Below are 24,059 nucleotides of genomic sequence, written 5' to 3' on the forward strand. Positions count from 1 at the left end.
GCTAACGCTAGCCAGTTAGCCTGTGGGTCCATTCATTAGAAAAACAGTGCTACATCAAGTGTTACACTACTACATTTCTATCCTCATACCATCCTGTAAAGATGAAACCTCAAGACATCATCGCTGGAAATCCAGCCTGTTGGATCTTCGGTTACGGTTCGTTGGTGTGGAAACAGACTTCAAGTACAAGAGGAGCAAGATCGGCTGTATTAAGGGGTACAAGAGACGCTTCTGGCACGGAGACAATTTTCATCGTGGAGATGATGAAATGGTGAGTTACATCATTGACAATTTTAAAAAATATATATTTATATATATATGTAACGTTATATAAGTTTCTCATTGACCTTTGCGTATTTCCATGACAGCCGGAAGAGTGGTGACGCTCATCGAGGAGGATGACGTAAGTGCAACTTCCCCTTTTCATAGAAACAACGTAATGGTTTTTTTTTTTTTTTTTTTCACTCGAACCTGCGTTGTTCCCAAACCTGTGTAACTGAGCGCTAAATGATAGCTTGTCAAGTCTCCATTCATTTCCATTGTATAGAAAAAAATAGATGCAATGGAAGTAAATTGTGCCTGACATTTTATTTCGGCTGGAAGAAAGTAATTTGGGTTTGGAACAACATGAGTGAAAAAAAAAAAAAAAAAAAATTTGGGTGACCTATAAACTTTAAATACTCCTTCCCCTCACTAGATGTGTCTAACCTTGTTTTCATACACAGGCGTGCACCTGGGGTGTTGCCTTCGAAGTGACTGGCTCTCAGGTAGAGGAGTCTCTCAAGTACCTGAATGTGAGGGAGGCCGTAAGAGGTGGCTACCTGACCCAGGTCGTAGAGTTCTACCCACAGGGTGTAAACCAGTCACCTGTCCAGGCTTTGGTTTACATTGCCACGCCTGACAACCCTATTTACCTGGGGCCTGCCAGCACAGAAAAAATTGCCGCTCAGATCGCCGTGTGCAAGGGGAAGTCGGGCCACAACATCGAGTACCTGCTTCGCCTGGCGGAGTTCATGAGAGTCAGCTGCCCTGATGTGGATGACCCTCACCTGTTTTCCATTGAAAAAGCTGTTCTCGCCATTATTAGACCCATATTGTTAGCAGGCTAGACACCTGTATCTTCTGTAAAACATTAAAGAAGTCAACATTTAGCCCAAACACCATTAAGGTCCTAACAAAGTTCATGTTGCCGTCCTTGAGGTGTGTTTGTGATCTTAGTGACTTAAAATATTTCATTCTACCTATACCAAGCTGTTAAAACCTACTATACTAAAGTTAAGGTACTGCATTAAGGGAACGTGGTATTTTAGGCTGTCAGTGTTGTCATTCTATAGCATGATATCAGTTACTGTCAGTTTTCAGTTGTCTTGTGCTTTTGACCCAATCATATGGTGCTGTAGTACAAAGGCATGTTTGTGTGACAATGTATTGCCAAAGTTTGTCCAGTTTTAAAGCTGTTCACTTTTTTATTTTTTTGAAATATGTGGGCATGAAACCTCAATACACTTCCATTTTAATTTGCACTGAAGCAGAATACTGTAAAGCCATTATAATTGTTTTCCTTTTGCAGCATTAAAACCTTTTAGAGAACCTGTAACCTGAATGTTAATGTGTTTTGTGGTTTAATATTTTCGAAAGACATTTGAACTTGTGAAACAAAACAGCTAAGGTGAAAAGATTTAACTCATTTCAAAAACAAGAGGTTTTTTTTTAAAGATTCAGCAGAAATAATTATACCAGAGGGAAATTTTCAAATCAATGTTTATTTAGTTTTTCTCTTAGTTAGTAAAAGGACCAATTTAGGTTTTTCCTCCAGGTATTTACACTGACCTATAAAATAGACAAGCAATTTGCAGGAAAATGGAGAATGATACCCTTTAAGTATTACATACATTGAACATTATCATCACTTTTAAAGACAAAATAAATCCAGAGATGGCATTCCTCAAACCCATAGCAATATGTCACAGATACCACAAAATTATGGACTTTTCATGTTATTAAAAAATAAAACCACTTTGATACAATTTATACCTAGCACAGATCATCATAAATTAAATTACCAGGCTTTAACTTAAGCTATGATACATTTCACATCCAAATATTTTAAGTCACAATCTGAGCTTTGACGGTCTTTGAGCAGCACTCACTTCCGACTTTTTCCCACTGCATTTACTACAAAAAAAAAACTTGATTTATTTTATTCTTCCCAGAGAAAATATATATTAGTATTTAAGCCAAAATCTGAATTTGCAGCAAATAAACAAAGGTGGCCATTCGTTATTTATACTGAACAAATGTCAACAAGTCTGTTCTACAAAATAAGAGCAATCTTACAAAAGCAGTCTTGTCTGTTCCTTTGTGTTCAAGGTAAAGACTGTTCCAGAGGGTGTTCAATAACCAACATTCCTCCCCCCTTCCCATTTCAATTAATCTCTGCTCATATGATGCCTAACATCTTATGATCAGAGCCAGAAGATGAGGAAGAATCTTGGTTCCTTAACTTGGCCCCGCTGCCCTTTGCATACTTGGTCATCAGAAAAACAAAATAAAAGAGCTCTCACTGGAATAACAAACTCTTTCGTCAACCATTGCAATGGCTATTTTCTGTTCATAAGGAACAATTGGTTAAATTTCATATTCTCAATGGAAGTGTGCTTCCTCGTTATACTGCTCAACAGCCCCTGAAATGGATGCTAAATTTGGATGTGCATCAGGTTCGGGTTTCCCAGTGACAATAGGGCTTGCGGTCTAATAACAGCTTGACATCATAAAGCGTGAGAATCATCAACCTTGGACTGAAATGTACTGGCCATGCTACGAACAAAAGAAAACATTTCCAAGCTGCTACCGCCCACTGTGGTTGCTGGGTCCTTTAGCTCTCTTAGTGGCGTTGTGTTTGCTTTGTGAACTGCCGTGTGCTAAAGTCTGTGAGTTGGTGGCCATAGCGCTTCCTTTAGCCTGGCGGGAGGAGGTGCCAGCTGGAACAAAGGCAGGTGTGGCTGAAGACCGAATAAGAGCCGGTTGTAAGGAGCCAGCTGCTGGAATACCTGGAAGAGGGTTGATTAACAATAGATGAATAGATGAATGTTATAGACCTATTCACCAAGAGTTCTGTTAGTCAAAGACAAGTCTGTTACCTTTGGACACACTGTAGCCGTATGCGGCATACGCAGCCGCAGACGCCGCTGCCGCCCCTGCCATCGCCCCTGCCATGGCTGCAGCACTGCCCGCGGTGGACTTCCGTCCTCTTCCCTTTCTCACAGAAGACTTCCCGGCTCCTCCAGAGCCTTTGGGGCGTCCTCGACTCCGACTGGACCTTCCCCTGCCTGGGACTGGATACATCTTGGGAAGAGACACCTGAGAGAGAGTCACGAATGATGAAATGGGTTACGATCCATCACAGGAATAAATGACATTTGAATATATTAAAATGGAAAACAGTTATTTTAAATTGTAAAGATATTTCACAATAATACCATTTGTACTGTATTTTTGATCAAATAAATGCAGCCTTGGTGAGCATAAATGACTTCTTCCAAAAACCTCAATAAAATGAACCAACCAACCTTGGTAGTGTACCCTCAAAGTATGATTTCAGATTATGTGCCAGCCAGACACATCAATATATTTCTTTAAAATTTCCAGAGTTTGCCATTTTTCCTCTAATCCTCGGATTATTATGAGGTTGCATGCTGAGGCTGTCTATTAGCACTGCTCATCACTCGACAGGAAGGCAGCCAGATCTGTGCTGAACTGTATTCAGGGATTTGAACAGTAAAGCAATAATCCCAGATGAACACACGTATAAGACCGGAGAAGCAAGAAGTTGTAGCAAATGTAGGCGTTTAGGCTGAAAACAAAATATCTTAATGTATGAAATACGTGAAATCTTTCTGTGAGCTACGCACGTCTGAATGCAATTAAAAAAGTGACAAGAATGAAACCAGGTACACCCACCATTCATCGTGTCAGACACAGAGCCGCAGATGGACGCGGGAGAGTTGGTGGCACGGGACTGTGGAGCAGAAGACATGGGTTCATCCACAATTACCAACATGTCGCTGCTGCTTTCGTCTGCGGGAATGGAGCTGGGCTGGAGCTCACTGCTCAACGAGATCTGCAGAGACACATAGTTCTGGGGGTGAGACAGGGACAGAGGGACAGCACCACGAAGGAAAGACAGCAGGACCAGAAGAAGAGTGGCGTGAGACCGATATGGCCTGTAAATGAGAGGATGAGTGTTGACAGTGGCATAAAAGCTCTATAGAAACCATCCGTTCTTTGGGAAAGTTTGTGGACTCATCAGCTAAAGAAGTGTCATTACAGGACCAGCACTGCACAATAACTCTTCCTAAAATCATGACCACTGCAATTCAGTAAAACATTATTAGGATCACACAGTTCAGTCCGGTACAGGAAGTGCATACAAACACTCTTACCTCACTGAAGGGGCTGGGCATGGCCGAGTCCATGTCCACACTGATGAACGAGTCTTCTCCATCTGCTGACAGATTGGAGTTGTCTGCAGACGGGACAAAAGGGATGACCACATTCACACCTTCTTTCTTCCTCTTTGTGTCTGGGTCATCCTCCTTTCTCTTTTTAAAATGAGTGGGATGAAGGGAAAGAGGACAGATAAACCATGATGATTAGGACATTTTCTTGATGTTCACCTACAAAACATTTTGTTAAAATTTGTATATGGATTTCTACATCTGGAACCTTCTAGAAAATCTTTACAGCAAAAGCAAAAAAATAAAAACAAAAAAAAACCTAGTAATGAATATAAAGCAATGCTATATTTTATAATTTACATGCATTTATAATATTTACATTTTTGAACAAGGTTTTATTTCTATGTTTTGTGTTAAGTGGTTAATTTAAGTTGTTGATATTTTTTAGTTTTAGTTAACAATAAAACAAATCTAGAGCACAACTATATTCTTTACAAGGACATTTATATATATATATATATATATATATATATATATATATATATATATATATATATATATATATATATATATATATATATATATATATATAAAATTATTGTTGAACACCAATGCACAGGAAGTCGATTCTTCACTTACCCTTTCTGCATACTTCTCCCTCTTCCTCTTCCTCTCTTTCACCTTACTGCTCTCCTCCAGCTGTCGTTTCTCTTCCTGCCGTAAACGCACTGCCCGGAAACACAACCAAACCATCCAATCATAGCCAAGCAATTCATTCATTTATTAACCCATTTAGATTCTATTTTTACATATGCATTTATTATCATAAACGGAGTGGTAACTCACATTTTTTCTCCAGCTCATCATCATCCAGCAGCAAGGTGACCACCTCTTTGGGTTTCAGGGTGTCAGGTTTAAAATTTCCTCCTGATATTACCATCCTCTGAATCTGAAGTGCAGATCCCACAGCCGAAAGTAATTATTGAGAAGGAGAATAAATAAATCAAATCAGTAAGAGCAGAAAGAGGAGAAAATGTGACTCTTGGAAACATATACTGACTATAATGATGTGTTGATACATGACATCCAATATATAATTTTATATGCAATTACAGTATAATTATTATTATACCGTTACAGTATAACTATTACAGTATAAATATTCCTTTAACCCCATTGTCACTGCAAAACTCTTCTGAGGATTGACATTTAAATAAATGCAGTTTTTTTTTTGTTTTTTTTTACTTTTAATGGATGTAAGCTACGAGGAAAAGGGGTAATTTGTCCAACCACTGCAGAATAAGCTGAAATGTGCTACATTTTATTTTAGGGACCTTCTGGCCCAAGAAAGGGCCTCGCTACTGTGTACTAAACCTCACTCTTTTCTTTGGCTCTCTGTAGAATGCGTTCCTCAATTGTCCCTTTGCAAATAAGCCGATAGACTGTGACCTGCTTGGTTTGTCCTAGTCTGTGGGCTCGATCCATAGCTTGCTGGTCAACTGTGGGGTTCCAGTCACTGTCGTAGAAGATAACCTGGAAAAAGAGGAAATTGGTACCTAAGTCACATGAAATGAACTCCTCTTATGAACTCATTCCTATTCATGGCTATTCCACAGATGGCATTTTCAGTTCTTGCACAAATAATTCTCCCTGGATTAAAATACTGTTTATGTCTCAGACCTCCCTTGTCAGTTCACTGTTCATTATTGTACACAATAAGTTTTTTATTTTATTTTACATGCTAACAAAGTACCTTGCTGATACAGTATTATTATTATTATTATTATTATTACAGTTGTATATTTATTAAATTATTCAATATTTTTTCATGTCTCATTTATTTTACACAGACTAAAATGGCATCTAATTTAAATTAGAATATAGTTGACAAGATAATTCAATATTAAACCAAATATTCAAACATTTGCTATATTAATTTAAATATTCTAAACATAACACAGTCCTTTATGTTCGATCAAAGAGCTTTAGTTTAATGGTGTTCATTCGTTAAAATAAAATAAAATAAAATAAAAGTATTTTCTTCATTAATTTCATTATGGCTGTCAAAGTTAGCATGTTATTTTAATAAATTAATTATGTTTAATGCAATGACTTTCAAAACATTTGAATTACTTTTACTAATATTTTATACATGCTTTTAAAAAGTAAATATTTTCCAGATAATCTAAATTAATATTCTTTAATTTCAGTAGTGACAACATAAAAGCCAGTTTATTAATTTTACACACATATATTTTGTGTATATATATATATATATATATATATATATATATATATATATATATATATATATATATATATATATATATATATATATATATGTGTATATATGTGTATATATATATCAGAGATATATGTAATATACATGTAATAGAAAGTAAATGAGATATTCTCAAGCTGAGCTGCACATTTTGCTGAACACTTTTGCAGAGTTAGATTTTTTATAATTCATTCTGATCCTAATCTTTGTCTACTAAAAACTGAACATTTGCGAGTTTTCTGTGTAACCGCTTCCAGAGACTGTTGCACAGTAGTTTGTTTATTTATTTAATACCTTTCTATTATCGTGGTATCCACCATTTCAGTTTGTCCCGCCCCTAAACCAAACAAACTGTGGTTGGTCATGTTCCATGCTGACCATTTGGTTGAAGCTTCAAAGTGTCCATGTTAAGGTCAACGAGTTCAGCAGCTATTATTACATGACTGCTAATTGAGTTCTACAGTATTAGAGGCCGTTCTCATGGCCTCTGGTTGGGGGAAGGCGATCTGGTAATCATGATGTGTTGATGGGCTGCAGCCTCACCGTGTCTGCAGCTGTCAGGTTGATCCCCAGCCCTCCGGCTCTGGTACTGAGGAGGAAGACAAAAATATCCGTCCTGCAAAGGGGAGGGGAGACCAGAACAGTGAGAGAAAGCAAATAAGGCGGAAGCAGATCGTGCCCAACTGCCCAGGATTTAGACAGAGAGACGTTTCAATATACAACACACTCCTCTAGAAAATAAAAGCCAGAGCCCACTGCACCCACAGAGAGCTGAGCTAATGCAAACCAGACCCCGTGAGGAAGGGTGGGGAAGGAGAAGAAAGCGCAAAGCCCAGGGATGAGGAATTTACGCTTGGTGACATTTTGGAAAAACAAGCCCTAATTAGGTTTAAGAAGATACGGGCGCTTACAGACATCTGCGTCTCCTTTTCAATCCCGGCTGTCAGGCCACAGAAAACTAGCTAAAACTCACCGGCTCTGGAAGTCAGCCACCATGTCCCGCCGCTCCGAAATCTTGGATGAACCATCCAGTCTCATGTATGTATGCTTGCGGTACACCATGTACTCCTGCAGGACAGTTAAGAAACATTTCAAGTAACGATATGGAAAATCATGCAGGCAAACACATGAAACTGGGGTCTATTTCACTTTAATCCTCTCATAAAATCTGCAGGGCTGGTTTTCAATAAAGTCCCCCTGAACACACCGCCAGAGATCCTCATTAGCATTGCAGATTCTTCTCAGAGATGACTTCCCAGTCTCCTACGCCACCCAGAGTGAAGTCTCCACTCCACTGGATGGCCTCCCAAAAGCACATCTGGACCTTATGAAGTCTCTTTGACACTGAATGTCTTTGATTAGTACTTATTTCCAGCCTGAAGTAACATTAGATCACAAATCTCAAGCTTTTCTGCAGCTGTAAGAACCAAAAACTGGACCATCTTAAACTGAATTACACTGCTGAGAATATAACTCCAGGCTATAACTCCGACATAACATGATTTAGCCTGAGATTTAAGAATAAAGCCTGGAAAATGCTTGAATAGACCTCAAGTGGGAGTTAAGCTATTGAACACATAATAAATAATACAAATAAAAAATCTTGACCAAAACAATCAAGGGATCTGTTTGGAGAGACACAATATCAAAGGAGACAAGACTTGATGATCTTCGGCTTCTGCACAGAGAACACACTGATGCAGAGCAGAAGTTCTCAAACTGGGCTCTAGGGTGTCCACAGAAAACACTGTTTAATGTTTTTAAAACATTTTAATGATTTAACATTTTTAACAGTAAAAAAATTAAATAAAGGTAAATATTTTCTGGATTTTATTATTATATTTAATTCCAGTGACAATTATTTAATTTTGCATACATATACTTTGTAACTTGTTTTTTTATAAAATTAGTTATATTATATAGGTCTTTATAAATGAAAATATATAGCTTCCTTTATATTTTACAAGGGCTCCAGTTTGAAAAGTTTGTTATACACATTATGAAACTAGAATTGTTATATATATTATGACATATTTCTATTCAAAGAGCAGGACATTGTAAATAATATATTATCCATCACAAACTAAAGGGTTGAAAAATAAGACAAATATGTGATGCCAGCTGAAAAGGAAAGTCATTCGTGAAGCCAAACATTTTTTTCTTTTGAATTGCGTGCACTGACGAATCGTTCACAATAAGACCAGGAATGTGCATCCCAAAAGAAAATAGGATCAATCAAGATTTTTATGTTGACAAAGTAAAAATATGCCAAAACTAATGGCCAATCAACGCCAAAGGTCGACGCCATGTTTTTCCATGCTTAATATTTTCCATAGACCAACTACTTCACAAATAAAGGAAGTCAAATCTACGTAATCAGACTTTGGAGAGACTGCCATGAGAAACGCTTAAGCCAAAATGAATCGGAAGGAATTCCTATCGACTCTAAGAAGGTGTTTCTAGACTATGAGCGCTGTTGTGTAGGATCATGTTGACAATGTTATTGGAGGCTTCTACTTTTAGCTCCATGTTTGGCTTGCATGTATGGCGAACAACTGTGTGCCTCTGGAAAAAGTGATTGTTTCCTCCAGTTCTCTTCTCTCAGCTTTTGTCCAGCTTTAACAATATGAAGCTATTTAGCAGCAAACATTCCTTTCACAATGCTTGATCGAATTTAACCATCTCTTCTCTTGTGGGATTAACAACTCAGAGTACAATGAACAGGTAAACAAAAACATGTACAGCGTGACTTCAGATATCTACAATCGGTTCGGTACAGACAGATTTCTGTGGATATGAAGGGAAGGTTGAAGGTTAAAGGAAAAAGCATGTTACAATGACACAATGTAGCTACATAATATTCACAGACCACAGGGCTGTCAGTCTTCTCACCGACTGTGAGAAGTTCCTGGAAGCACTCACCTCTAAAAGGTCTATCATGCGGGTCATCTGAGAGTAGATGAGAACTCGGTGGCCCTGAGACTTCAGTCGAGTCAGCAGAAGGTCGAGAGTGTGAAGCTTCCCGCTGTCTGTGATCAGAGACTCTTTGTCTGAAGAACAAAGCAGAGAAAAACATTTTAAAACACTGAGAAATTAGAAATAATGCATCAACTCACAAGATAAAAACGGTATCCCACACTGTCGGAATGAAGCTGATTAAGTAAATCAAAGCAATATAATGAATAAGCTTGTGGAGTGACAGCAATTTCCCCTCCCTGCCCAAAACGTTCCATAATCACTCCTCTCCAGCTCCGCTCCGGGTTTTCCATTTCCTGCTCCTCACTTACCGATGACAGAAATCCCTCTCTCAGCAGCAAAATTTGTTACAGATCCATTGTAAAGTTCTTTCAGTATGTTTGTTTTATGATATCACGAACAACTGAGCATAAAAGTGAAGAGATCTCCTAAGTGGAAAAAAATTACTTAAGAGAAAAATGTTATGCTTTATTGAAAGAAAGTGTTTTTTAATAAATTATTTTGAGTGATGCATGACATATTGGTACCATATCAGTTGCAGGAAAATATTTTTTAATCTTTTTTATATTTTTACATTTAAACTAACATCAATCTTAAACAAATGCTACTAATTGCCTGATACTGTTAAATGTAATTAAGCAAAAATAATAATAATAATTTGCATAAATGTACATCAGCATGTTGTTTTAAGCTTCTTTGTTTTAGACAAAATAGAATTGAATTTTGATTTCAGCCACAACATATGAGAAAAAGAAAAAAAAAAAACAAGCTTATCAATATCTATTCATTTAATGTTGTTGGACATCTAGTAATTCTTTTGTTTTCATCTAAATAAATTCTAATCAAGTTGTATATTCAGTTTTTAAAAATTGAAGATGGTTATCAAATGTACATTAGTTATGTAAAACATCAACACATTTGATTGATGTTCACAGACCAGAAAATGTTGTGGCAGTGGTCTATCAATGCTGTCACCCTAACAGTGTTTATAAAAGAGGAAGCACGGGCTTCCCATTGTTGACTGGTGCAACCCTTGACCCTAGGGTCAGCTCATAGGGGGAAGTTAACTGACCCTGCTAGTCATGGGTACTCAGAAAGTGATTATACACACAAAATGAGCCGCCTGCCAGAGCAATCTAGAGGTCCCCAGAGAGAGTTTGAGGCCTGCTAGCTGAGCCTTAGACAGTTACAAAGAGCATGTCAAACACATGGCCAGCATAACCATGTTGATCATGTCCATGCTAATGTGAACCATAGCTGAACCCTGACTCAACACCCCCATGACCCTGAAAAGGACATGTGCGTAACCTTTTCAATGAGTGGTGGAGAATGGCTTAAATTAGCCCATGCGCTCAAAATCTCATACTCAACGCGTTGATGATTGACAAGATAATGTCCACATGGATCTAACTTACTCTAGGCAGGAGGTCTCAAACATCAGATCCATGGGCCATATTCGGCCTGAGATAAACTTTCCAATTACCTCTCAAGTTTTAATAAAACTAGATCACATCCAAGTGATTTTTTTTTTCACTGCGAATGGAAAGTTCTGTTTGAAAGCTTAAGAGCAAATCATATAATTTGACAAAAGTACACTTGATTTCTCATTATCATCCAGCTCTAAAAAGTGGTGATTTGATGAGATCATCTGGCAGTGAAATTGGAAAAATTATTAGACACTTTACAGACTATGCAGAAATGCACTCATCAGTTTTCTGAAAAGTTTCAAAGCAGACATCTAAATTTCATTGGAATAGTACAAAACATGAGATTAAAATGGGCCATCTTCAGTCTGATTCGTCTCTTCATTAAAAGCCTTGCCATTGACTTAAATATTTAAGATACAAAAGAGATTTTTTTTCTTTACGAAATAGTAAATTCATAACATTGAAAATTCAATTAAATAAAATCAAATTAAACACTGATCAGTTATACAACGATTTGAATTGTGAAAAGAGCTATACAAATAAACTTCATTTCATTTGAATTGAATTAAAGATTAAATACTGTGAAATATTACAATAAAAATAATTGATTTCTATTTGAATATATTTTAAAATATAATTAACTGTTATGGCAAAGCAGAATGTTCAGCAGCCATGTGCTGCTAAGTTTTTTCATGGAAACAGTCTTTTTTTTCAGGATTCTTTGAGTAGAAAGTTTGAAAGAACAGCATTTTATTGTAATATAAATATTTTGTAACAATATTTTAAGCATCCTTGCTGAATAAAACCATTAACTTCTTTAAAAAACATTCTGCCCCCAAACTTTTAATGCTAGGGTACATACCTTAAATTGCTTTAGTGTTTAACAGTGACTAGCAGCTGAGCTTGCACATTCAATAAAGATTTACTAGAGCTGGTTATACACTATACAATGATTATATACTATGGTGCATAATAATGATTATATTCTATACTATTTTCAGATCACTAAAGCTTGAATGCTTGAATTGCCTGCTGAAATACAAGTTTAACAACCATATCCCACAGTGTTAACGGTGATGATTTCTTCAGCAAAAAGCTGAGGTTTCAGGTTCCTGACTGAGAGAAAGACTGTTTCGTGAAAAGAGAAGAGTCTCCCATCCGCTCTTCCCCATAAAGTGCTAATCTAATGGGTCTGGCGTCAGAGGGATGAGGCAAAGAGCTGCCAGATCCCACTTTATGAAGCCCTGAAAGACTGTGGGATGGAGGCGGTGGTCTAAGGAGATGATGTGACCTGTTGGTACCCACAACTCAACAGCACTGGCACCACAGAGTCTCCTCTGGTGTTTCCATTCCCGTCTTATCAAACCCCCCCACACGTCCTTTTTCACAAGTCTGACGATTAGTCAGACACATGCTACTTCATCCTAAAGCAACTCTTAGAAATGCTTATCAAACATGACTAATCTCATACAAAAACATTTTCAGAGGAAACTAACAAGAATGACTTTTTATAATTTATAATTTAGATTTTACGATAACAGATTTAGGAGTGGGTTATGTTGGAATGAAAGTTCATAGAGGACGGCTTCATGTATTTTCAGGATACCTTCCAACTGCAAAACGGGGAGCTCAAAGATACCAAATGCTGTGCCATCAGACATTACTATGGTTACCGTTATCAATTCAACTCACCTGCCGGTGGAAACCCCTCAAGAATGGCCTTCCGGGAGCCTCGGCTCTAATCTAATCCCTTATGTCCAGCATTCAGGTCTGACCCGAGGGTGACCCAATTTAAAAATCTGACACCGAGCCCTGGACGTGCTCATAAACCCTCCTGCCTACTTAATTGCCTTTCAGTTGCTTGCTAATTTCATTACAGCTATGTCAGCTTTAGGGCGACTTCTTCTGGAAAAGGGACAATGGGTAACAACACAAGCATGCACAAGATTAGCTTTAGTGTTTACGGGCGCCCAGTACAACCATTAGACAATACCCAAACATGAGCACGGGGGCCAAGGGGTGAAGCTGATGCTCAACATAAACAATATTTGTACTGCCACTCAATTCGCAAAATTTTGCCTACGTTAAATAAAATAACGCAATCACAATTTAGAAAATAGTGATGTAGTCAAGACCACCTAAACCTACACCAAGACCAAGGCAGGGCCAGACTGAGTCAAGACCAACACCCAACCAGCACTCCTGAAATTCATCAGTAATATCCACTTTTTTTGGCTGAAAAATATCTAATATATAATCAATAAATAGAATTTGAATAATAAGACACTATATAGAGCTGTTACAAAACAAATGTAATCACTAACAACAAAACTCATCTTTTACTTCAGAGGGAGCACAGATGCTGCATCTGAATTGATACAACAAATTAGAGCTGTTCATTTCAAATTTCAAATATTCGTCGAATTAAAAAAAAAAAAAATTCAAATTTTAGGTCTCCGTCAGCAGTCAAGCAGCCTTGTCAGTGTCACACAAGAAAGATGCAAGTGTCATTGCATTTTAATGCTTTTGTTAGTCTATCTCAGTTGAACCCACTAGTTGCGACACCTACTTTTGTGATTTGGTTTTCAGTCCTTTGTATTAAACTATACATACATCCATGGTGCTGTTTTTTTCTAATTTTTTAAGTAACTTTATTAATTATATATTGTTTATAAACATTATTTTAAACATTATTCACTTTTTTAAAAGATAATAGTGTTATTTTATTACGCTTTGAAGAAACGTGCATAATATTTTGCTCGATGTGGCCTCAGGAGAAAAGCCAAAAGTGTTTTACCCCTAACTGAAATTATGCCTTTTAAATTTGAATATAATTCGAAATTTGATAATATTTAAGTAGAAAATTTGAATTTAGTTTTTCAGTTATTTGCATAACATTGCTATTACAAATGCATAAATGCTGTTGAGAATAATGTTTCAAAAATACAATTTTGAATATATAAATATGATGGAAAAATACATCACCCGCTGGGGGCAAATCAATTAATGTGTGAATCAATTATTTATTCATCCGATTCTTTCAAATCAAAGCAAATGATTTATTCAGTAATGAATCACAACTGTGTGTTGCTCAGAAATGCAACAGTTGCTGTGGATTGCTGGACTTTGTTTGGAACTATTTTCGTTGCTCAAAGAGAAAAACAAAAGAAAATAAATAAATAAATAAATTATGAAAATAAATAAATTGAATTGTGTCTAAAATGTAATTCACTTAATATTTTTTGTCTAACGTTCGCATAAAATCAATATCACATTTTGTAATCATGCTCATATTCTTGAAATTAACTTTTGCTTGAAAATAGCATATTTTATGAAATATGAAAAACAAGATCTCAAAATACATTTTTTGCAATTATATCTCAAATTTTTTTGCTATTTGTATTCATTTTTAGGAGATTTTGACCATTCCCCATTAAATTCAGACCAGACACAGCCATATCAAAATAAATCAAATTAGAAATAAGTTATTGATTGCATTTAAAGCAGGAAGTTTTACATCATCGCATTAATGATGTTAAACAATTCAGACTTCAGTTTAAGACAACGCTATAGTTTGAAATAAAATCCTGAGTCCTTTAAATCTGAGACCGAGACAAGACAGAGTACAAATATGGCTGAGACAGAGACAAGACCAAGACCTTCAAAAAAAAAAAAATCTTAACACCGGTCTCAAGAACCACAACACTACCCTACTGATATATCAGTGCACTACCCTCAGGTTGTACTGAATGACTTTCTTAAGTGGAACACAAAATATATTTTGATGGATCTTTCAACTGTTTTGTCCAGTCAGTGTGGTTTAAAGCAACATTATGTGACCTATCCCTTTAAAGGTCAATCATATGAAATGTGACACATTGGCCACACACAATGTTTACAGTCTTGTAGCAGATCACAGATTTTGCTGGGATAGCAGATGAAACGAGCAAATGAGGGAGACTGTCATGAATATACTGATTATACTCACCAGGTCCCGCCTGGGATGGGATCTGAGCACAAACCCAAACACAGAAGCAAATGGGGGTGAATTATTATGACCACATTTTGAATTTCACACAATAGGGAAAAGCAGACTAAAACCAAACAAAATACTCCCTCTGTAGGCCAGAAGGAGACCTGCATAAGGGAAGCAACTGTTTGACTAAAAGTCAACATCATGACTTTTTCAGCCTTTGACCTGCAAAAACAAAATAAGCGGTGGTCTTGAGACCATATTGAGCAATGAAGCTCAATGGGAAATGATTTCATTGGAATTCAGGGTTCGAGTCTGTTTGTGGCCATATTCCATATTGTGGCCATATTCTTTCCCCTTTATCTTCTGTGAAAAAACTTGAAAGTATTATAATTTTAATCAGTTATTATATAGTCATTTTACAATAGTAAAAACTAACACCATTGTGTGGATTATACTCTAGATTTTTTTCAGTGTAATTATATATATATATATCGGGCATCTGACTGAAGGATAATCTCTTCGAACACCTTGGTGAAGCCGTTTTTTCACAGCCAGAAAGGCGGGGCGAGGGAGCAGATCACAAACAATTATGCAGTCACTGTTGTTTGGGCCCCAAATCAAAAAGGCCAGGAATATTTCCGGCCATTTTGCTGGAGTGCAGAGATTCTTTGAAAGAACAGGAAGGGAGAGCAGAGTTTCCCACAGGCTGTCTGTGAGCTGAGCATTCTCACTCTCTCTCCCTCAAAACAACAGCTCAAAAGCAGCAGTCGCATTACAACAATGTGCAGAGCTATTGTAAGAGAAAGCCTGTCCTCCTGTGGCCTGCCCCCCAATTATAGTGACACGAAAGGTATCAATACACTTTCATGTGTACAAACCAGCCAATGGGGGAACAAAAAATATGCGTCATATTGAATCTTGCTAATTGTTTGTGTGATACAATAAATACAGTAGGTATAGAAATGAATCACCCATCTTTAAAATACTCACATTTTGTTGCTTTGCAGCCTGTAATGAAATACTGACTGTATTTACTCATTTTAGTGCAACTTATAACATCCAAGTGAAAGACATAACACCAACATGTCAGAAAAAAAAAGAAAAAAAAACTGAATCGCTGAGTTGGAAAAAGGATCACCCCTTGTGTCAGTATTTTGTTGAACCACCTTTTGTTTTAATTACAGACGTTAGTCTTGTTGGGATTTCTCTCAAATAACTTTTCACATCAAGAAATAACGACATCTGGCCACTCAACTTTAAAGTACTGCTCAAGTTCAGGTTCAAGTTCAACTGCTGTGTGCTCAGGTTTGCTGTGTGCTTTCGTTCACAGGCATGTTGAAAGGTAAACCTTACTCCAACTGGCAAAAGGCAACAGATTTTCCACAAGAATTTGAAAGTATTTTGCAATAAATAAACCTCAGGCTGAATGATAAGTAAATTCACGTCTGTAAAGAAGAACACAAGTTTTTTTGTAAGTGAGATGAATTAATGCACATTTAGTCTAGAACTACATCATGTTCACACAGTGCACACAATGCCTCGTTTCTTCCGATCTTTTCCAATATGGGGACAGAACTGTCAGTCAATAAGTGGAAAAACTAAAGTAACTAGCATTACTTTTTTGAAAAAGTAACTAAAATGTTTTAATTTAAATCAAAAGGTAATGCGTTACTTTACTAGTTACTTGAAGAAAGTAATCTGATTACATAACTCGCATTACTTCTAGTGTGTTACACCCCCAACACTGATGGGGAGCTGTATTGGATTTCCACGAGACATTTTTAGAAAGATTCGAGTTTACACATATCCACAAAAAAACGCTGTATTACGTATGTCAGGCCAGCAGTTGGCACTGTCACCTTGTTAGTAAACAGTACCTGTAGGATAGTGATGATTACGTATTTTTCAAACTATAAGTCGCACCTGAGTATAAGTTGCATCAGTCCAAAAATACGTCATGATGAGGAAAAAAACATATATAAGTCACACTGGGCAATAAGTCGCATTTATTTAGAACCAAGAACCAAGAGAAAACATTACCATCTCCAGCCGCGAGGTAATGTTTTCTATTGGTTCATTTCTCTTGGTTCATTTCTCTCGGTTCATGTCAAATTAATTAAAGTCGCACCTGACTATAAGTCGCAGCACCAGCCAAACTATGAAAAAAAGTGTGACTTATAGTCCGGAAAATATGGTATATGTTGTATAGGATATCTCTCCGCTGTTGGATTTTATATTGGTGAAGTAAATGCAAACTTTGATGAAGAAGCATTTGCAAACTCGTGAGCAGCAACAACAGTACCATGTACCATCGTGTTTGTTCGCGCTGACTGAAAAATATGCATTTTCAGCCCGCAAAACTCTGTTGTCATGTAAACAAATAGCCAAAACTAATAGAAATTTAGTTTTACAGTAAATGTTTATGCACTATAAAAATGGATGTTGTTTCAGTTATAAATGTATGCATAACTCTATAACTAAGATTAAAAAATATATCTTTAATAAATGTATGACCTCTTAGTGTGATCATCCTGATTTTATATGACTTTACTATACAACTCTCAAATGTATCTGTAATGATATAATTCATGTAATTAAGTGTTTTCAATCTTCAAGAGGTCAAAGACACCCAAATATTATCATCCTCATGCAAGGGACCCCCATACTAAAATTTAAAATGTATTCGTATAGTTTCTTGTAAACACCCAACTTTGGAAAATTAATAAATTGTAAATATGTCTAAAATGTGTCTATGAAGTTTTTAGTTTACTATAATGAGTTTTCTACTCATTATAGTACAGCACTGTTAATAGTATTCACTCATTTGTTTCCTTTTTTATTTTAATCAGATTTTTATTCATTCACTTTAAGCCTATTCTCAATTATATATGATCCTCCCATTTATGAATCCCTCATCTATAACTTATTTCTATTACATTTTTTATTTGCATCTTTTGTTAAAAGATTTACAAACACAGCCATAGAAAAAGAGAATAAAAAATTAGCCAAAATCAGCCTCTATATTAAGATGCAGGCCTTAACTTTAATGAGCCAGTGGTGGGACTTCCAGCTTACTTCAATGACTCTTACCCAGACTTGTGTCACTTCCTTCCCTGGGTACAGTATGACTCTGAGAAAATGGGAAAAGTGCGCTCTGAAACACCTTAAGCCTGTGAATGAACATTCACAGTGATACACACACACATACACGCATTCAAAGCGCTTACCTAATGCTGTGCAGAAACAATGTCCAATAGTCCAACTTCCTTGCTTTGTCCCCCCTCCCAACATCACAAGCGCTCCCAGACCTCTTTCTCTTCCCCAGTCTGCTCCCAGCAATTACACTGGAACGTGCACATAAACACATGCCTGCACACGATTCACGCAACTGTCTTATCTGCAAAAACGGCACTGGCACTAGCACTACTCCTACGCAATGCCATGCTTAACATGTGACGAATGGCTTTGCATTTGTGGCAAAACAGTGATGGTAACTGAGGTGCACCGGCCTTCTGACATGGCCTCTTCCGTGACCCCCGGCACTCTCCCATAGGTCTCCATCTCGTTTTAAGCCACTCTTTGAGTTTTGTTTGATTGAAATGCACTTTGGCTCCAGAGCACAGTGGTGCCATGAGGTCCCTCAGGGCCTGAAGGCTTGCCATAAGGAGCTGAGACACAGTACTACGGTTTGTGTTTGGTCTAAAGGAGGGAGTTGTCGCTGCTGAGGGCATTATAAATTTCAATAAAATTTAGACTTCCTCTCGAGACATTCAAAACCTTTATGATCAAACCAATGAATGTGAGAAAGTCCTTTGTCTCAAATCAAAATGTCTTTGCAAGGACAATAGCCGGATACAAACATCTTGGGAAAATGAAGTACCTCTCAACTGCTTTTACACACTAGCAAACATAAACAAACACTCACGCACGCATGCACGCTAGCACGCTAGCTCCCACCCAGGATTTCACCTACCTGGGATCCTTATGAAGGACCAGCCGTGTCTTTGCTGCAGGGCCATGACGCCCCCTGGGCTCTGAGGGAGGAAGGCCTGAGAGCGTTGAGCCCAGGCGCTAGCCAGCTCAGGGGATCCGTACAGGAAGCACTGCTTAGCAATCAGACTCCCTCCATCTCGTATTAACCTCCATTCATGCTCGGCACTGCGATCCGCACAATAGCGTTCCATGGGAACTGAAGTCACCTAGGGAAAGAAGAAAATCCCTTAGTCAACACCTCCGAGGCTTTACAATATCCAAGTGTCTTTCCTCCAGATAATTGCCATCTATTTCCCCATTCAGTCTTTTTATTACTAAGAAACACCAAACAAATTGCAGCTTGAGGGGGGAGAAGAATCATTTCCAGTTGTTGAATGTGCACATACACACACGGGCACGCACAACCCTGTCTTTCTGACATTTTGTCCGAACCCCGCCGCTTTGGCAGGAAAGCGTGGCAGAGGTCAGTGGTGCTAACAGCGCTAACAGGCCTTTGAGTAACAGATGACCATTTCCTGTAGTGACTCACACCGCTTACAATCCCTTCCACTGGCCCTTTCTTTTCTCTCCCTCTCCCTCTCACTTTATCCCTCTTTCAGCTTTATGGAGAATTTTATGGCGTGCTGACAAGCGGATGATATTATCTTCCTTTCATTCTTATCTCTGATGAAAAACAGCTCAGCTTTGGCCAGGCTTCCAGTTTTGTAGCGAACAGCTGACCAATAGGAGCGCGGACACGCAGATGTGGCCATAAAAAGCCAACAGGGTCAAGAGTCCCTCATGAATAAAGAGAAAAAAGGCAACTAATCTATCTTATCACTTTCCCACAGTGCCCATTTGCCCCTAGTGCCTAGGGGTCGGTGCCAGTTCTCACAGCGCTGCCATGAGGCTAGACACAATCCTGACTCTTGGGGCTGGGATAACACTGAGATAAGGGCCTTTCGCAACACTTTAATTCCAGTTTAGTGGAACTAAATGTACAGTACTAAAGTACTGGGACGATTCTGCGTGAACTATTTCCCAGTACCATTTAAAAGGTTGCATTCGCACCGACAGTGTTTACTAGGATGTGATGTAAGCCAGTCGACAGCGACGTCATTTGTGTGCAGCGTTCAACAACGTTAACAAAAAACAACAACATTAACAACAGGAGAATGCTGTGATCGCAGGTTTCACAATAATGGACATGGAATGTTTATGTATACGTAAAGCGGTTGAAATAACAATAAGAAGGACTAAAAATCTCCAACGACAACTGACAGTGCTACATTTGCTACAAGTGCCTGCACTTCAGTATCCGTATATTTATCGCTGTTCATCATAATTGTGGAATAAGTTGACACAATGTTTAAATGTATGTTACACAGCGTTTTAAATCATGGTGGGCGAAGGCGATCAATGTCTAATTACGTCACAGTAGTAACAGTTGAGTTGGTTAGACCCTGCTCCAGAGTAGGCGCTAATTTGGTTCTTGAAAAATGTAGTCCTGTACTAAAATCGCACCCAGTTCCTGTGGAGCGAAAACGCCCAAAAGAAGGTAGTTCAAGAATTAGTTCTGGTACTATGTAAAGGTTGCCGCTGTGCGAAAGGCCCTATAACCTCACATTAGCAAAGTTATCAGCAGAAAACTGTTTCTCATACATGACAGAGCCATTAACGTTATGATTCAGTACGACCACACTGGTCCCGTATAAAAGATTAATATCTTGACTAGCTTAAGTAGGACATTTTCCTGGCTCCCTGTCTTTTGCTGGATCTGAAACAACCTTCCAATCAGATATTCAGATGAGGTTTAGGGTTACGGTTAAGCTTAAGGGCTTGAAAAAGATTCTGATCAGTGTCATTTGATAAAAGTCATCTCTGGTCTAAAGGGTGGGACATGTTTAGGGTGAGGAAAAGAGCTGAGTGAATAAAACATTTAAAGTATATATATATATATATATATATATATATATATATATATATATATAAATAATTAGAATAAGAATATAGAAGAAATATAACAATTAGTTTTATAAAATAAAATACTATATCAATCAATTATTTCAGTATATTACATAAAATACAAACAGTACATAGTACAATAGTACATTCTGACATTATATAAATAAAATAATAAAACAATAACTATTATAAAACTATAGAAATCTAATAAAAATATGTAAACACAAATTATAATATTATTATATAAATACAATTATAATTATAAAAAGCCATTTCAAATGAAAACTGAATCAATAGACTAATTAGCTATTATCATTATATAAAAAGAAGAAGTAGTAAAACTAAGTATAATGTATATAAAAATGCTTTACTAGAATTGTTTGAACGGAATGTTGATTTTGAACCAGCAAATGACGTTTTAAGTCTCAACTACCACGTTTTCTCAAGTACCAAAGACATGAATTAACAAAATTTCAATAATAATATATCCCCAAGTTTGAGAGTATCCCAAATGGTGGTGTGGGTTTTGATGGGCTGTGTATTCACAGCCAGAGAAGCAGCCCCTTAACCAACACCTCTGACTTCTCACTGGTGGGCTTGTGTTGTTTGGTTAATCTCCACTGGGATCGTGATCAGCTGAGCAGAAGATCCTTCAGGGGTCAAAGAGGATAAATAAACCAGGCTTGTACTGAGGGCCACACAGAGAACAAGTCTTTCATTCTAGATAGCAAGTTTGTTTCTGAGACAGCATGTGATCCCTGTCAGCATCTGACTACCCTCAGTAGAAATACACGTTGATGAGTTTCTGACTTTTGCCAAAGTGTTACTAGATACTGAAAACAGATTTGCTGCATATAGAAATTTGGATTTATTTCAAACCATAAACTGAGTGAAAGTACTGGCAATCAATATGGTCCACTAAGAGTTTTTTGTTGGTTTTTTTGAGGGAAAGGCTGTGTGTTTCTCACCCTGGGCGTGACAGTGAGTAAAAACTTGGGTGGTTGGGAAGGCTGGCATGGTCTGAATGTCTGAACGGATGAGCATCTGCTGTGGATGACCATGTCAGTGTGACCGATCAGCGTAGACCCTGTGGACGTGAACACTAAATCCTGCAGGAAAGAAAGAAAAATAAATGTCAGTATATCATATTATACCCTACGAAATCACATACTGTCAAAATGTCAACACGTATGACTGAGTGTGTGCTTGAGGATGGCCATTTTTCTGCACAATGTGTGAAGTTGTCACAAAGCAGAACACGGGCCTGCAGCACCTCCTAGTGATCTCCCTACTCTCTAGAATGAGTAATCTAATGTAAACCCAGCTCTCATCTCATCAGCTCCGTTTGTCACAAGCCAAGAGGTCACTCTGAGCAGAAGTGATACCCTAAATGAGACCACAGTGGTAACAGACGTCCACACGGGGGTCACAGTCCAAATTACAGCCCTAATGACCCACATGAATCATAAGGACCAGCCTATATATCTGCTCGTTTCCTGTCTGCATCCACACAAGTGACAAGAATAAACAGACCTGTCAGCTCCATTTAGAGGAGGTTGTGAGCTAATGATGGATGAGGTGTGAAAACATGAGGAGAGAGAAAGAAAGGAAAGAGAGAAAGTGAGAAATGAATGAGTGAAAAAGAAAAAGAATGAAAGAAAGAAAGAAAAATAAAGAGAAAGAATGAGAGAAAGGAAATTTAAAAGCAAAAACAAGCAAAACCACGGCAATATCTAAAAGAACAAAGGAATGGAAAAAGAAAAATTGAAAAGTGCAAGAAAGATTATATGAACAGAGGAACAAAAATAAAGTCAAAATGGAAAAATGGGGGAAAACAAGCAAAAAAAGAAAAGAAATTAATACATGACAAGAGGGAGAATGAAAGAGCAAATTAACAACCAGAATAAAATAAAATAACAAAAAGCCAAGAAAAAGAATAAATGAAGTTACAAAAGAAAGAATAAACAATAATGAAAACAGAGAAAGAAGAAAAGAAAGAAAAAAATATGACTGAAAGAATGAAAAATGACAAAAGAAAGAAAGAAAGAAAGAAAAAAAGAAAGATGAAGAGAAAGGTAAGTTAAAAAGCAAAAGCAAGTAAAACAACAGCAATAGCTAAATGAACAAAGGAATGGAGAAAGAAAAATGGATGAATCCAAGAAACATGAGAACAGAGGAACAAAAATAAAGTCAAGATGTAACAATAGGGATAAAAAAAAAGCAAAAATCAAGCATGAGTGGAAAAATAATTATATATATATATATATATATATATATATATATATATATATATATATGTGTGTGTGTGTGTGTGTGTGTGTGTGTGTGTGTGTGTGTAGGGCTGTCTCAGCAGGAGTGCTCGTGTCTCATTTCATAAAGCACAGGCTTGAAACACTTGCCAAAATGTCAGTGAGAGACAATGACCGTACAAACACAGATGAGGCATCAATATGATCCAGCGTCCAGAGCTCTGAGGTTCTCACAGCACTGCTGCCTGCGGCTGCATACAGACTGATACAAATACATGAAACGCTAATTACCATTCAACTACACAGAGGAGGATCCCTCGCTTCACATTCACCACTGGATTACTTACAAATCACAGACAGCCAGCTTAAATTCACAGACTGGGAATCAGTTTTGCGGCGTATCTTGGTTTACAACTCAAAATCACAATATGTTGCAATATAAGGAGAAAACTGAACCTTTCCAAATTGAGTAAGGGGAAGATCTGAAATTGTAGAAAAAGGCAGGTGCTTTCACTTTTGTAAGTAGTTAGTACAGTTTAAGGTTCTTTACAACCCTGAGTGGTCGATATGGGCCAGTCTTCACGGGGAGCTGATTGTTGTGGTGTTGCGTTCCCCATCCATGCCCCAGAGGAGCTAGGAGACGCTTGTGTGGTACAAAAGTTGTAGTGGGAAGTGGATAATATTACACCTCAGTCAGCACCTTCTGCACACAGCTTCCCCTGACCATAGCCTAAATGCACGCCAGCACACCAAACT

At 37.6% G+C, this 24,059-nt stretch overlaps 2 pseudogenes; one reads left to right on the top strand and one right to left on the bottom strand.

The window, feature by feature from the left end:
* The first annotated feature begins 79 nt into the window (after window positions 1-79).
* LOC113062914 (glutathione-specific gamma-glutamylcyclotransferase 1-like) lies at window positions 80-1,472 on the top strand (annotated as a pseudogene).
* Window positions 1,473-2,831: 1,359 nt separating this feature from the next.
* Window positions 2,832-24,059, bottom strand: part of LOC113062677 (chromatin-remodeling ATPase INO80-like) — a 34,238-nt pseudogene continuing 13,010 nt past the window's right edge.

This window comes from Carassius auratus, chromosome 45 (assembly GCF_003368295.1).
Source record: "Carassius auratus strain Wakin chromosome 45, ASM336829v1, whole genome shotgun sequence".
NCBI lineage: Eukaryota > Metazoa > Chordata > Actinopteri > Cypriniformes > Cyprinidae > Carassius > Carassius auratus.